Source organism: Motacilla alba, chromosome 6 (assembly GCF_015832195.1).
Source record: "Motacilla alba alba isolate MOTALB_02 chromosome 6, Motacilla_alba_V1.0_pri, whole genome shotgun sequence".
NCBI lineage: Eukaryota > Metazoa > Chordata > Aves > Passeriformes > Motacillidae > Motacilla > Motacilla alba.
The window spans coordinates 25938878-25954832 of NC_052021.1; the positions used below are offsets into that span (position 1 = coordinate 25938878).

The 15955-nt window shown below is 39.3% G+C and overlaps 1 protein-coding gene across 6 annotated transcripts in view; it reads left to right on the forward strand.

Moving 5' to 3' along the window:
* The window catches only part of ADD3 (adducin 3), a 92113-nt gene that overhangs the window by 39210 nt on the left and 36948 nt on the right, over positions 1-15955 (forward strand). Inside the window, exon 1 of one of the 6 annotated variants that reach the window (XM_038140030.1) lies at positions 12905-13042. The exons of the other annotated variants lie outside the window; for them this stretch is intronic. The gene's annotated coding sequence lies outside the window, so the exon portion shown is untranslated. Of the gene's footprint in view, positions 1-12904; positions 13043-15955 lie in introns of those variants that run through there. 6 annotated transcript variants of the gene reach the window in all.

Consider the following 15955-nt stretch of genomic DNA (forward strand, 5'->3'; position numbering starts at 1 on the left):
AGATAAACTCATTCTATTTTGCTAGCATTATAGCTATTAATAAAAAAGCTTTAAATGTGTCTCTCTACATCTACCACATTGTACTTAATTTTTTTTAATTGCTCCTTTGTGTAGGAATAAATCTGTCCCTGACGACTTAAAATTGCTGAATCTTTGTATTAAAAACCCCAAATGTGGCTAGATATGTATTAGCTCACTATTGTGTGTTTTCTGTGGAGATTGTTGGATTTTATCAGGTTTGGCTTTATTAATCAGCTGCGTAGAGTGAATGAGGAATATGTGTTTTAAAACTGGATTGTTTTTCTAAAGTAGTTATAAACCTTGAAACTCTCCCACTCAGTACCAATTTGACTTCAGCAACAGCCTGTGGGTTTGTGATTTTTTCCCCCTTGACTTATTGAGCTCTATTCAGAAATTATTACATCCTTAGCAAATGTTGGTATTTAGAAAGTCAGTTTTTTGTTTCCCCTCTGCTGAAGCTGGATTTATATAACTTCTTGACAATTCAGTTGTAGTAACATGAAGGTTTTCTCTGTCTGCTAATGGCCAATGACTCCTCATGGAAAAGAGTCTGTTAAATGTGGAAATAAGTTTAAGGCTTAGTTTTGTTGTGTGTCAGATTAAAACTAACTCAGTCAAGTTCTTTTCTGATGCTCCATTCTGCTCCTCCTGCAGAGCTTAGGCTGCTAACTGAGACTTGCCAACACTCAGGTCTCTGGTGGTTATCAGTGTGGAGTGCTAGGAGCTGTGATTTGTGGTGTGTCATCTTGGGCAGCGGAGAGTCTTGGCTGAAGGGGAAGGGGGTAAAAACAACCCCTAACAAAACACAAAAGTTTGATTTCTTTATGCTCCGCATTCAGGAGCAGTTTTGCAGTGGTTGACAGCTGCTGCTATTGCCCAGTGTCTACACCTTAATGTAGAGATAAGGAGGGTTTCATGCCATGAAGTTCACTTTGAAGCTTATCTATACCAGTAATTGGAGTAACCTATAATTATCTACATTTTAAACTTATTTAATCGCGTTTTTGTACTAACAGTAGTGCAGCTACACAAGTTGGTGAGTGAATTGCTGAATGAAATGTGTTCACTCTCCATGGAAATGGACCATTTATACTTCACATAGGCTGTTACTTTAGATTGAGTTAATTCTTCTAATAAGCTAAAGCAGTCAATCCCTCAAATATTACAATTAAGCAACGATAAAACAAACCCATCTGCATTCTGTTTGCAGTGTTTGAGTATGTGTTTCTTAATTAAAAAAAAGTTTTGAAACATTGTAACACACAATACCAGTAGTGGTTATACTATATTGAACGTTTGGGGCAGCAGCCTGCTACCATGAAGGTGTGGAAGGAAGCAATTTTGTGTTTCCAAAGCCTGTGGATACAAGTCTCAAACTTGTTGAAGGCAGTGATTTCAGAAAGCATCCCTGTTGCTCTCAGTACATTTGTGTCTTGGATAGCAAAGCTGTTCTTCCCTGGCTCCCAGGAATGTGTTTGTATGATTCAAGTTCAGTGGTCTGAGCAGTGCAATTTCCCTGCCAGCCTTCTGCCTTTGCTAGTCATAAAAATGAAAATGCTCGTTATAAGGAAGTTAAAGCCTGCACGTAGTACAGTGGCTTTTAAAAGAATGAATTGGAAGTTGGATAAAATATATACCCATCTACTGAAGACTTCAAACTTTTTGTTGTTGTTACATTTTATTTTTAAGAGGCAAGGAGGGGTTTATAGCAAGGTTTAGGAATCTCTTGGCACCAAGGAACCATCTTTCAAAAATTTTTTTTTAAGTTTTTGCTGAAGAAAATAGAAAGGGGAAAAAAAAAAAACTCTCTCCCAAATTAAATTTTAAAGTATAATAAGTCTGGCCAAAAGATATTCTGAGAAACAATTTGCTAAAGATACCAGAGCCAGCAATAAATCCTTTAAATTGAATCATTTCAAGTACATCAGGAATGAACATCCTGCCAGACAGACTGGAGAGCTGATAGATGACTGAAGTATAGAAGAAATACATGGTAAAGATAAGGTACAGAAAACAAACAAAATTATTTTTATCCAAGTTGACTTTCCTGAGAGATTTTAGGACAGAAACTTCACCTTGTAGGTCATATTTTAAGAATTGGTCTCAAATTGAAATGTTGGTTAAAAAGATTTTTAGAACATAGAAAAAAAAAGTAGCAAATTGCCAGGAATAGATACCATTTACCCAAGAGAGCTTATGGTAACCACCAGTGACAACATTGATCTGGCAACTGTGATCTGTTACTTAAAATGGCTGTGAGATCAGAGCAGGAAGATAGACAAACACAATTTCAATGTATTAAAAGCATTCCAGGAATAGCCAGGGTACCACAGACCTGCAGGTCTGTACAGGCAAGTTGGTGTGTTTCATTAGGAGCAAAGACCACAAAATTGGTAAACGCGTGGGCAAATGCGTGGGCAAAAACTTATCTCAGGATTTGAGGGAAGTGCTCATGTGCATTTCAGATAGATGGCCTTTAACCTTAGGGTGGGACATGCAGTTATTTAGGTCTTGTTTTCCTCCTCTTCAGCCTGCAGAGTTGGACTTGCTGTTGGTGTGAAATGCAAAAAAAAAAAAAAAATCCAATCATTTGCTCTGTAATTGTATTACTTTTGAAAAATGTACTTACTTAACAGCCAGGAAAAGAATACTATACCACAATGTAACTTGGTGATAAATTAGATGGACCTCAATAAATAACTGGATTGTGGAAAACAGTGGACTGAAAATAACTGTGTTGCCTCAAGAACACTAAATGACACATATGTAATAAAAATATTTGACTGCTGATGTACATTAATTTAGATGTGAATGTTTGTTTAATTTTGGTCAGGTTCTGACCACAAGATGTAGGTGAAGTTTACTTTGTGGTATGTGTGGCATTGCCAGTAGGTAGACTCCCATGAAATCTGCCAAGTCTGAATTTTCTCCTGTCTTTGTATGGCACACATCATACCGAATGTTTGTGACTCTTTCTTGCATTGCTGATAACACACATTTCTTGGTAAGAAGATACAAAATAAATAAGGTTAAGTGTCATATTGGCATCATACCAGGCTTTAGGGAAAAAATATTGTTTGGACTAAAAGCAGCTTCAAGCTTTTTCACAGCTAGAGCCTCTTTAAGGTACTTAATGATGGTGAAATAGCTTTAAAGTGAAACAGATTTACTAGACCAGCCGAAAGGCCCTCTCCAGCATCTGTCAGCTTTATGCCAGTTTTGTACCAAAGAATTACTAAATGGCCGAAGGTTACCAGAAAGGTAAGGTTACTTCCATGGAAATATTTTCTTTCACCAAATCTTTCCCTGAGGCTTTGGGAATATACACTGTAGATAAAATGATGCTATTCTCTTTCAAGCATAAAACATGAAGTTTGCACCATTGCTATTTTGTACAATGTGTCATATGGAAGAAAGCATATGTTTGTAGGTGGGTACTGATAAGCTTGTATGAGTTAGAAAAGTATTCAAAAATCCTCTCATCTTCACCATAACTTAGTGTTGCGTGTTTGTCATGCATCATGCCAATTCAACCCTGGCTCATCTTACTGTCATATAAGGAGGAGAGCTTAAATCAGCTTTTACAAAATACATTTCAGTGCAGGACATTCAATACATTTCACTGCAATAAACTCTTTATTGCCATGAATACAGCAAGGTGCTTGTAGTGGGCTGATGGATATGAGGGGTTTGTTGTTGCCTTTACTCCACTTTCAGCATGAACCATTAAAGGATTTCTACTATAAAGGAGTGCTTTGTTTATTTACATGTCATGCTAACACTGAGATGTAGAGACTCTAGTACCACGCTGGTGTCAGGAAGTGTGAGTTGTGCAGTGCATTTGCTAACCTTTTGGCTCATTTTTCTTTCTTGACAGCAACAGTAAAATACAGAAGACAATCTTTGAGATGCACATTAGTTTCAAGCACTTACTGAGACAGGGAGAGAAAGCCTTGTCATTACTTTAAAAATAATTTTTGGAACTTGTTAAACACTATTTCCTATTAAGCTTGTTTGCTTTATAGTAGTCTCCATGGATGAACATTTTTGTAATCAAATAAATTTATATTTTGATTGCAAACCCAATAAAATGTATCTGCTACCTTTCCTCCATCCCTCCTTCCTTCACTTTTCCTCCTGTTGTATTCCCTACATATTGAGATTTTATTCCTTTGTATTTTTTGAGGAATTGGTCATATATTTTTACTTAATGATTGTTATGTTGGCAGCTCTTGCACTTGGTATTCTGAAACCTTGTTTGTGCCCGGTAACAGTTTCTCACAGCATATTTTAGTCTACACTCACACTGTTGCCAGATCTTGGGATGTGCTTGGCGCTGAGGTTCTCATTTTATACTGTGTTGTATCTCACTGCTGAGAATTAGTCTGTAATATGTGGTGTTGACTTGGGCAGTGTAAAAAAAGGCCTCTGGTTGTGAGATGCATAGAAAAGTGTATTACCCATTGTGCACGTGAATTGCAAGAATTTAATGAATTGTTTTTATATCTGCCGCTTGGATTTTTTTCCCCTGGGCTAATAAAATAGCTAAGTGATCTCTTCTTACATGTTCATTCTGTCTTGCCTGTAGCTTGTCAGTGTTTTAGAGCAGCACGTGCCTTGCATAACTCGAGATCTCTGCAATATCAGTGCCTGCTTGTGGATTGTATGCCTCTGTTGGAACGACTCTTAAGTCTATGGCACAGCCAATGAAGTCTGGATAATTACTCACTTCATGCCAGAGAGAGCTTCGTTAGACAGTGAGTTCAAGTGGTATGTAATTATCTGAAGTTAGGCAGAAAGAATTGCACTCTAGGACCTAATGGTTTCACAAACACAAATGCTGAACATGTAGATGTTAAATTTCAGTACTTAGTACATAATATAGATGATAAATGAAAACTGTTACTTTAGGACTTAGGAATTTTTCCTTCAAACTGGGAACTTTTAGACATTGAGCAACTTTGTTCCTGATTCACATCTCGGAGAGAGAAGAACTTAACTCATCCCAAGTGACTCACAAATTATTTAACCGTGAAGTATGAACTTCCTTGCAAGTTCAGATGGTGCTATTTATCCTTAACTATTATGTGATGTAAGCATTTCTAGGCACAATCAAACAACTTCCACATTTCAATAATTATTCCAGCAAATGTGATATATGTTCATATTCAGCATAAGTAAAACAATATGCATGTATTACAGCTGGATGTGAAAATTAGGGACTTTTTAAATCCCTTTGGCATTCTTTTGGTGTGAAATTTTTTGCTGTGTATCAAATCTGAGAGGTGTGCACAGCTAAACCTCACTATTACTCATCTGTAAGTCTGGTTTGGGACATAAGTGGTATGTGGGCTTGGAACCCTCTTTGCATCTGAATTTTAGCCTTAGTGACTAAAATTTATCTCCAGCTTGAATCATCATGCCTAAATTTACATGGTAAATCCTTAAGAGCCAAAGAATTGTGGTTTATTTCTGGGATAGAGCTTTCATGCTTTTAAAGAGTACATAGATCTTGGATAGGTTTGCTTCACAAGAGACAATTTTGCTCTGCAGAAGTAGCAAACAGAAGAGACTAGTCAGTGAAGAGTTGTATTTAGTTAGCCAGTTGGCATATGTGCACTTGCAAGGTTCACTTGAATGATTTCTATTTGCAGTGCTCAGCTGAGTTCTACTGATGCAGTGAAACTTACTGTTATCACTTTTAACATCTATCAGTATTTTCACAGTCTTCTATCAAAATATTGCTGAAAACTGAGCCTGAGAAACAAATTTGAAATCAATAACTAACACCCATTCTAGTTAGTGTGGCTGGGGGAGGAGGAATTTTTAAGCTACATCATTTTTTAAGGCATCTGCAGCTCTGTCACCATTCCCTTCTTTACTGAGATATATTCCATTTTGAGGTAAGTCTAAAAAAGCCTTTAATCCTTCTGGGATTTTAAAACACTTTTCCATGTTCTGCTGTTTAAAAATACTTTTGTCTTGTCCAGTATTTAGAATAAGTAGGATATTAAGAAATAAAATTATTTGCGTAGCTGAACTTCATGTGAAGAGAACTAATAGTCTTGGGAAGGTGGCCTACATACCTTGGAGGTCTTGGCATTGCTCAGTGTGATGTGATTGACTGATCACCTCCAGAAACTTTCTGTGCATGTTTCTAATAAGTGAGAAAGCCAGGTTTTGCTGTGGCAGACAATAAGCAATGTAGGAAATCATCCCCCAATGGATTTTTCCAATGTTGACTAGCTAAAAATGAAATTGTGGGAAGAATGATCAGTGCTTTTCTTGCTTTCCAGCAGCAGTGGAACTGTTCATGCAGCAATATAGTGAGATTACATGCAGTCTAAATTGTGCTATGCTTCTGATTTAAAAATGTGCTGCTTCTGTGTAGCCTTTATTGAGTCATTGGTTCCAAGAGAGAAAAAAAGGGATGGTATTTTAAGCTGTTTGTACAAATTCATATCTTCCAGTCAACCATAGGGTTTGGATTTACTTTCCTTGGGAAGCTGTAAATTACTGAAAGTCCTCTGCTTTTCTATTTCCAAATTCTAACACTGCATGCTTGTATCATGGTTTTGGAGATTATACCAAGCTTCCAGAAGCACAGCTCTAAACCTTAGAGATCCTTTCTTGAAAAGGTAATGTTTAAATATTTCATCAATCTTGTTTGCTAGAAGGATATTTTTCTACCATTTGTTTTATTACTGTATGGAAATTTCATTGTTTTATTTCTTTATTTCCACGCACTGAGGCACAAGTGTGTAGTTTTAGCAGATTCATTTTATTCAGCAAAATACACAAGCTGGTATTTCATTGCTTTTTTTGTGAAGGGAATAGTCCTGTGATACTTACTTCTTACCATAGGCACTGGTCTTGAAAATGGTCACGTGAAAATGCTTTCTTATTAGTGTCATTCTTTTGAATATCTGTGCAGTTTTGAGAGAATTGATTGCTCCATCCAATGAAAAGGTGACTTGCTGCTACCAAAAATCAAAGGAGCTTTTTTTTACTGGTGGTGTTGGAGCTGAAGAAAAAAAAAAGCCAAAAATATATATTAGACGTGTTTTGCTGTCTGTGGCTTTGCCCAGCAAAAAGGAGTCCATTTGGAATTTTTATATGAGGACCAGCTTAGATTAACGGAGGGAAAAAATACATGTTGTTTTGAGTTTTTAAATTATTAAAAGTATTAGAGGAAAAAATGAGCTGTTCATGTAAACTGGTGAGTTTGAGTGGGAAGAAATTTTCAGGGCTCTAACAGGGTGAGGTTTCTTGATGGTACAAATAGCACCCCCCTTTTATGTACTGTGTGCCTTTCCTGAAATCCCAAGGCTGGCATGAGGGAACTTCATTCACAGGAAAGACTCTCAAGGACTGAATTCTGCCTTAAGTTCTGGGGCCTCAGGACTGCAAGCATTGGTGAGATTACTTACCAATAAGTCTTACTCTAGAATGGATGGAGCCAAGTCTCTATTACAACTTTGCTGGGAAAGCATGATCCCAAGTGAAAGTAACAGCTTTTGTGAGGTGCCCCCGGATCTACCTGTCTGACATCAACCTAAAAACCTAAAAGCATCTTGGCAGAGCTGACACAGACATGCAGGTTTCTGAGCTCATCCCACCTTGTCTCTGCCAGTGATGGTTGTGCCCTGCAGGTTGAGCCTGGCTTCGCTGGCAGCTCCCCGTCCCCCTCGGCCTCCCTCTCCCCCAGATAACTTTATCCTCATAACAGAGATACTCAGTCTGGATTTCATTTCTTCCCCTCCAGCTCCGTGTGATCCCGCGCACATTCCTGACGCGTTACCAGCAGCCCACATCTCCGAAAGTGCCCTATCAGCTTTCAGTGGCCAAAGCTCAGAGGGGAAACAGCCCAGTTCCTCCATGCACAAACAGCTGGGCAGTTGTGGATGGAATTAATTGCTGATATGCACTGGGCTGTGTTTTTCTTCTCTTGTCATTTCCTTTGCAGCTGTGAAAGGCAAGGTTTTAAGGCTTTGAAAACAGTGCAGACCTTCTCAGTGGGAGTAATGTGAGAGTACTGAAATATATGTGTAGATAAGAATTTGCATAAGAAGTAAAACCTCTCCTAAGATGTAACAACCAGCGCTGTTGACATCAATATTCAAATTCCAGGTGCACCTTGCAAAATTAATTCCTAACTTCGGATTTCCAGCTTGAGAAAAAAATCTGGCTGAGGAGATTTGGATTTCTGAAAGCAGTAATCATTGTTTTCTGAACATAGGAGTCTGAAGTTGAGCGTTGAAAGCAATCTGTTATGAAAATGGTTGTCTTCCATGTATACTTTTGGAGCTGATTTATAAAATGGACTGATGTTGCTTTAGCCAAATGTGAAACAGTCAAGTTGCTGAAAGTCATGTTCCAGCCCAGCAGTTATGGGAAATTCATCACGGGGTTGGAAAATACATATGTTATCAACAGAGCTGCATGTCTGCCTCAAGGCTTCGCCCAGCCCATAACAATCCAAAAACAAACCACCCATCACAAATGAAAAAATGCTGTCAAAAGTAGGTTCTAAGCCCTAATGCTGTCAGAAGCTGCAGCATGCTGGGCTTAGTTGTAAAATCAGTGGAAAAATGTGTGGTACCTGTTGTTGAAGATAATATTTAGTGAACTTCCAGTATGAAAGTATAACAGATATTTTTCCCCTTGTTTATTAAACTGTTGTAAATGCGCTTTTGTTTTATGGAATTGTTACACCTCCCCTACTAGTAGGCTTATGCTGCCATGCAGTTTACTCAGGGGAAGATCTCTAAGCTCTTTTGCCAAAATAATTACAACTCGCGTAAGTATTTTACTAGTACACAGTATTTGCATACCGTATATTTATGAATAGTCTCATACCTGGAATGAATTGTTTAAGCAAATGCTTGAAAAAGGTTTTGTTGTTTTAAGACCTGGTATTAATAACTAAATAAATGAAGTTGTACAAATACGCTGAAAACGTCCCCACCAGCTTGGGTTGTATAACTCCTTGTACCGTAAGATGAGTATTTCAAAGGTCCCACTGAAACCAGGGCCATTATTTGTGGCAAATACTATGCAGAGTGAGGAAGGGTTGACAGACCAAGATCTTTAATAAATAAATAAATAGAAATTGCACAACTCTTGAGAGGAGCCAAACTTTCAGTCTCAGCACCCGCATCAGCCAAACTCTTGCAGAGACTGCTGCAGAGAGCTGTGGGTTTGTACTTCCAGCAAATACAAAGGAGTGCATCCTTACATCCTAGTTTTTCAGCCTTCCATGCAAGGGATTTCCTCTGCGACCTTGTCTGTTGTGGCTAAGAGCACGCAAGGGGACACCAACCCAAGTCTGGCTCACATGGTGTGCAGGAAGTTCAGCTGTAATAATTGATTTGATTGTAAATCTGAGCCAGAGAGTCAGTAACTGAAATCATGGCTGTTACTTCAAAGAACGAAGGTTGCCTCCTTGAAGGGCTTTTAGTTTTTATAGCTATACAAAAGTTAACTATTACATAAGTTGTATGTTGTACATATCCATATATATGTTCATATCTTATTATAAATATACATGCATCATAGGCACCCTGTTCCATATCTGTCATACTAAGTACTTTTTTGGCAGGTAGTAGAAGTTATGGAAACAATTAAAATTCCTGTGCAACACTGGATTACTTATTTGTTTGGAAGAGTGGGTGGTGTTGTAGGGAGGGGGAAAAGGCAGATCTCTGCTTCAAAACCAAAGAGTAAAAGCATTCCAGAGTGGTTTTGCCAGAAGGTCTTTTTGTCAATTTGTGTTTGGACAGAAAGGTCTGAGTATCAAGAATAGAGTTCTGGGGTTTGCACTCTGGTATATGTTGTTAGTAAATACTTAAGGAAATATAGAGCTGCAGTTGTTTTTATGGCCGTAACCAACCGGTGATCCTTTCAAGGCAATAAACAGTATGAGAACAGTGTTCTTAATTACCCCAGCATGTAAGAAGTTGTTAAAGGTTAGAGACTGGTTGTTCTCTGCTCTGCCTTCACTTTAATCTAGTGCCTGTCTGACTGCGAGATTGAGTGCCAAAAAAATCCAGCCAGTTTTAAGAAACTCATATAGGAGCTGGGCAATTTAATTTCATCCAACAGTGAGTATCTTGATCCAGACTGTCTGCACTGTGTTTTCCTGTGGGTTACGTGACAGGTTGGTGGCATGATTTGCTTTGCAAACCTGTAAATGAGTTCATGTTTGTGAATCTTTCAGCTGTGGTTTCTTTCTCCACCCTTTTCTCATGAATAAGCTTGAAAAATATTTAGGACAAGATTTCTCTGGACTCGCCACGTCTGATGGTATCTTTTTAACTGTGGTCTTTGTATATATGTACTTCTAAAACAATTGGGAGGTGTGGTGCAGTGTGCTTCCTTGGAGGGAGGCACTGTTAGTAAAGATTACTGATCTGTGAGAAGAGTCAACTACAGAAAATGCTGAAACTAACACTGCCTGGGAGGAGTCTGTGGCTTTGGTTTTTAACTCCCTTTGGGTTTTGCCAGTAACTTGGAGCAGGGAAATGTTTGGTCAGCTGTGGTGTAACACTGAAAAGATTCTTGTCCTGACAACTACATTTATCAATATAGTAATAAGTTCAGTGTCTTAAACAACCACCTGACCTACTACATGAAGAAATTGTATGCAGTCAATAAATACTTCAGATTGTTCTCTGTGTGACTGACAAGCCATAGTTGACTAATGAAATACAGGATTTGGCAGTACTAAAGCTCGAGACATCGTTGAGTGAACTTTGCGTAAGAGTGGGTTCATTCAATAAAAAATAAAAGGAGCATTTAAAGAGCCTTTTATTCCTGTCATAAAGATGCTTTGTGCTATTGCAGTTGTGTGTTTGACAGAATGGCTGGGGATGGATGCTGCAGATAGTTGGCTTGTAATTTCAGTGTCTCCTATTTGACACCAGCATGATTTTTATCTTCAGTGTTGTGACATGACTGGTGAGTTACAGTTTCTCTGTTTGAATGGAGTTTCCCACTGTAGTTAGTATCATGTATCCATAAATCAGTCTGTTAGCATTGGTTGTTCTGCATATTATGGGATGGGTTGGGGTTTGTTGGTTTTTTTGTTGATTTTTTTTTTAAGGAAATGAGATCTAATTTTGCTTCTGCTTAAGCCGAGGAGAACACCAGACTCAGTAGGACTAGCTCAGCATTTTGAGTGTTTGTTGGCAGCTAAAGTGAGCACAACTATATGGGGCACATGGCTGATTCCACTGTGCTGCAGTACCATGGGTCTCTGTACCTTTCAGCTTTTAAGTCTGTAAAATAAAATGAATCAATTACATTTTGGTTTAGAGTTCAGTTTGGTTTGGGGTTGTTTTTTTAACTGTTGCTGGTTTTGGGGTTTTTTATACATAGGTAATCTTGATATGTTTGAACACATGGCTGTTAAACAGCTCATTACTGGTCACACAGTTACAACAATTGTAAAGAGAGATGTCGTTCCGCATCTTTCTTTACTGTATCAAAGTAGTTTGAGTTCTGTATGTGTGCTAATGAGTTTTTATCATGTGTGTGAGTAGTAACAGACTAGATATTCTCCCATATTAGTCATTGCAGTGTGATAGATAATAGAGAAGTCTATTCTCATTTAAAGCTATATGAGTGCATGAGGCAGCCTTCATTAATGTATGCTGCAATTGTATTGAATTTCTTCAATTACATCAGATTCTTTCATTAGACCAGAATCAGAGAGATTCTTATGGTAAAGGCATGACCAACCAGTTTTAAATTGTCTATTAAATTCAATTTTTTAGTGTCCAAAAGCAATCATGCACCCTGGTCAAAAAAAACCAAAAAAAAAACCAAAACAAAAACCAAGAGCTAAGTACCCAAGTATTTAAAAATATTTAAACTAGGGAGAAGAGATGAACAAAAAACTTCTAACTTTCAGTAGATTAATCATGCTTTCAACATCTGGAATGAAGGTTTTTCTTAAGCACAATTTTGAGATACACAATATTAATCCCAAAGCTTTGTGAGGGCAAGCAGAGCTTAGCCTAGGAGGCAGATACTAAGTTCTGGCATTAGTTTTTTTGCATTGTTTCCACATTCTGGCACTCCACTCCATTTCCTCGCCTCACTGAGCACTGAAAGGGACATAAATTGACATAACTAGATTTTTGTGACTGGGGCAAGGGAAGCAGCCTGAAAGATAAACTTTAACCTGTCATCCTGTCAACAAATTTGCATTGTTAGAAAAGTAAGAATTTATATACCGTGGAGTCAAGAATAGTATGTAGGGACAATGAATTAAGAAAGTGCATATCTGAAGTTAATTTATTTCAGCCTAAAAATAGAATTTAAACATCCCACTGTCTGATTTGCTTTTCCATTAAAAAATTTACGTTTCCATTTTTCTGTCATTAAAAAAAGATTTGAGTCCTCTCACTGCCTAAAGCAAGGAAGTCTGAACTATGACAAAAGTTAATGGGAAAGTAATGGAAGAATTTGGCCTGTCCCTGTAGTTTTGGGACTGCTAACTTCTCTTAGCAGTCTATACTGTGTCTTGAGCATGCTGCAGTTCAGTTATGCAACCTTGGGAAGTTTCTCTCCCACTGAATGCACTGTTCCTTTATTAAGGCTAATGGGAGTCATGTGTTCGTGTCAGTGGGAAAGCAGACCCTTAAAAATCTTTCTGGTAGATTTGGTGGAAACAGAGCTCATGTTCGTTATTGCTGCTCTGGGCAGTTGGATGTCTCATTAGCGGAATGTTAATGATGTTCAGCGAACTTCATTACTGGACGAGAGGATGTGGTAAAAATATAAAACAAGTGACTTTTCAATCTTATAATTTCCTGTATTGTTGGATTAATTTCTGCCTGTTGTGTCCTTTCTCCCATCCCAGTACTTACACATTGTGTACCTGGAATCTGGTGTGATGCTGGGGGTGCTTCAGCCCTGCTGTCGGGCTCTCTGCCCTGAGCCCATGCTGTGGTTCCACTCTCCTATGGAACTTACAGTAGAAACCATTAGATTTTCCACCCTTCTGCAACCTCAGGTAGGAAGCAGATTATAAACATCCGGCAGGTAGGAGCTAGATTTTAGCCGTGGGAGCGTCAATGCAGTATCTTTACTGAGCGCAAAGGGAGCGAACACGGCTTTGCACAGCCCCGCGGGGAAGGCGATGGCGAGACCCACACCATCCCTTCACCGAGCAGATGTTCCTGCAAACCCCCACTAACAAAAACAAACCCACCGCGTCCCCGCCGAGCCGCAGGATGGGCTGGCCCCCCGTGAGGCCGAGCCCTTGGCTGGCAGTGGGAATTCGCTTACCCTCGGAAAACGCGGCCTTTCGTTTTATCTCGCTGAGGCGACCGCGGGGGAACAATGGGTTATTAGAGCATTGGAACAACACGGGCTTTGAGTGACCCCCACGGTACTGTGCTGTGCAGGCGAGGCTAAAAGGAGAGATTGGCTGCCCTCAGAGTTAATTTGGCAGCTGCTGCGCGGGGGCCTGGGCTGGCGGTGGGTGTGAGGTGAGGGTGGCCATGAGGGAGCAGGGAGGCCTTCCCCTGAGGGGCGTCTCTGGGAAAGAGAAAGAAGTAAACACAAAAACAGAGAGCTGGCAAAGTTGAAAGTGTTCAGTTTGTTTTCTCTTTCTAGTACAAAATCTGTTTTCCTCCTTCTTCAGCTTTTAAGACAAAACTGTTACATTGCTGGTTTTTGCCACCGACAGTAAAAGCGGCTGGAAATGGCAGGTGAAGTGTCTGGTCATAAGCAGAAAGGTGCTGACCTCCTCAGTTCTATGTGGAATGACACAGTCAGGCTTTCATATACCATTCAGGGTCCAAAGACTTTGATCTTGAATGTGGCCTTTGGAGGTGTCGTCCTCCCTGAAGGTCATCCCCCTGAATCTGTGCACATCGATGAGCAATTAGGTAGATTTTGCCATTGATATCTCAGAAGTTAGAGTCCCAGAATCACAGAACAGACTGGGTTGGAAGGGACACACAAAAATCAAGTCCAATTCTTAGCCCTGCAAAGAAACATCCCCCAGAATCACCCCATGTCCCTGAGAGCTTTGTCCAAGCACTTCTTGAACTCTGTCAGACTTGGTGCTGTGACAACTGCTCTGGGGAGCTGCTCCAGTGCCCAACCACCCTCTGGCTGAAGAAGCTTTTTCTAATGTCTAACTTGCTGTAGCAAAAATTTGGTTTTTCAGAGGAATAAGGATGTAAAGGCAATGTTTTAGCCTCCAGACAAGGTATGTTCCAGGCATGTATGCTGCTGGTCTTGAAGGTACACTTTTATTAAAGCGCTCATATTTCAATGCTGGTAAAATATGTAGAGCTACAGAGTGAACATGAATTTTGAGAAAATCCAGAAGGGACACAACATTCAGATGTTTGCCAGTAGCAATACTCCTCTTTTGTAAAGCAGAAACCAGTTTTTTAGTTCCTCGGCTTTCACTTACACATATACCCTAACAACACTAAAAATAAACCACCCCTCCTGATGACACTTCACTGTCTTGGGTAGAATTTTCCTGCCTCCAGGGCTGAAAGACGAGCCCATCCAATGAGTTATTTGTAGGTCAGTTGGTCTTTCCATGATGAGAAATAACAAGGTGATGAAACTAGTTTTATATTCTGGACTGGTGTACCTATTGCATGCTGAGGTTTTATGTGTATTTTTTTTAATGTGTTTTTCTCAAAGCACATAATAATGAAGGATTGTGGCATCCCCTTCCTGGGTAGCTATCTACTCAATATGCAAATGTATTCCCAATGCCCTGCTGGAAGTCTCCCAGTCTGTCCTCACTGAACAGTTCCTGCATTGCATCTGAGTCCAGAACCAAAGACTTTGCTGTCAGTTTGGTGAAGGCAAAATGGGCTCTCCATGAAGGATGAAATATTTAATAGTTATGATATGCACATATATATATATTTCTTTTTTCTTTTTATCAGTTGGGGAAAAACAAGCGGTGGCAGCAGCTGTGCCATGTGAGCGAGTGTGTCATGAGCCTGCTGGGCAAGGCATAGTGAAGGGCATTATTCCACGGGGAGGTTGGCACTGGCCATGGCCCTCCAGAGTTGCCACAAAGGATTTTCTGTTCGACATCTAACGCAACAAGCACATTCATATGTTTGCAGAGGGTTTCCATGGAAACCATGTAAACTCTGATGCTGGCAGACAGAGGCAAAGGTTATACTATTGTAGAGGCCCTTTTGTATTCTCTTTAAATGTTTTGGAGCAGCTATATTTCTTAACTGATATTCTGAGCCTGTGCAGCAATTTGTTCAGATTTTTGGTTTGGTCTTTTGTTTTTCCTCCTTTTTCCCCCCACCTTGTCTTTTTCGTGGTTGTACTGAGGAGGTCAGATGAGATGCAAGAATAACAATGAAAATGTGGTTCTCTTTTTTCTTTTTTTTTTTTTTTTACATGGGATCACTTGAATGTCATTATTTGAATTGACTTATCTTTCTGTTAGTGGTAATGATGCAATCGGAAATGGAAGAAGATGGCACCAAAAAAAAAAAAATCAGCCTCTACTTGTACATTTGTCATTTTTGTCAAGTGCTTTTATTGCTGAAGTAGAACTAACTTGGGTCATTGCTCACTGGCACCTGGAGAATATTGAATGCTGGTCTCCTCTCAGAACAATGAGCTTATGCTATTTATAGATACCAGTTTTAACACTGGCTAGCCTTTAGTATGCTATGAGGGTACATGCTGTTTTTAAATTTAACCTACAGATTTAAATTTCCAAACATACCTATTGCTTTGTTTGTGTTTCAGAAGTACTCCCACCTTGGGCACAAACACTGCTTATTAAGAAGAAAGAAAGTACTGACTCTTCTATATCCAGGTTCCCCTTTTATAGTCCATGTTTGCAAAATTATGCTTGTTTACAACTTCAGCTTAATTATCATGGGAGGTTGTTTTAAATGCCTGGATCTGTGTCTGGGCT